Below are 864 nucleotides of genomic sequence, written 5' to 3'. Positions count from 1 at the left end.
GTATGTCTTATTTCAACTGTTTATTTGTTACGGTTTTCAATTCTATAGTGTTTTGAAGACAAAAGCGCGGGTATAAGGTTAACAAGGGTCCCTGTGGCACTCTTCGGGTACGTGCCCCAGATAACTTGCAGTAGCTATGTAGCTAAGCGTACAAGTTTCCCGCCCTGTTCTGGAATTTCTGGATTTGAAACATATCTCATTCCTGTCCTGGTCCTGGTAGGCTTCCGTAGCTCAATTGGTTAAGAGCAACACACGGATTGTGGAGGATGCGGGTTCAAGTCCTGCCGGAAGCGTAACTTTTTCCATTTTTTCCTTTAATATAAAATTTGGAATATCTCATTACAAATTATTATTTTCGGAATAGAAATCATTACCTATATATCTTAATAATTGTATACCTACTAAAAACAGATCATTACCCAAACTAGCCGCCAGCTTTAAGTTCGTTTTAGAAAAAGAGTTTAGGTAAATGTACCTACTGATATACTTTTTTGAGATACCTACGGGATTATCAAACTACACAACGGGACTTAATCGCGTTTTTAAGTTTTAAGATTTACTCCGACGTTTCGAGGACGGCGTTGTCCCCGTGGTCTCGGAGAAGACTGGCTCAAGTTGACATCAACATCTTCTAGTCGCGCGAGTTTTTCGAACTACCCGCACTTGGTCTTATTTATCAGTTTGAACGTTTTGCGCACTAGGGATGTTACTCTGTCGACACACAACACTAACGATATTCGATTTATCGACTGTCGATATTCGTTTCCGCTTACACCGCTTACTCGCGCGGCTAGAAGATGTTGATGTCAACTTGAGCCAGTCTTCTCCGAGACCACGGGAACAACGCCGTCCTCGAAACGTCGG

General features: G+C 42.0%; 1 non-coding gene across 1 annotated transcript; it reads left to right on the top strand.

Moving 5' to 3' along the window:
* The first annotated feature begins 220 nt into the window (after positions 1-220).
* Trnas-gga (transfer RNA serine (anticodon GGA)) lies at positions 221-293 on the top strand. Its single transcript has one exon. It is a non-coding gene; the product is annotated as a tRNA-Ser (tRNA).
* Positions 294-864: the final 571 nt, after the last annotated feature.

Source organism: Cydia splendana, chromosome 1 (assembly GCF_910591565.1).
Source record: "Cydia splendana chromosome 1, ilCydSple1.2, whole genome shotgun sequence".
Lineage (NCBI taxonomy): Eukaryota > Metazoa > Arthropoda > Insecta > Lepidoptera > Tortricidae > Cydia > Cydia splendana.
The sequence above is the reverse complement of the archived record's forward strand: the minus strand, read 5'-3'. Positions and strand labels throughout refer to the sequence as shown.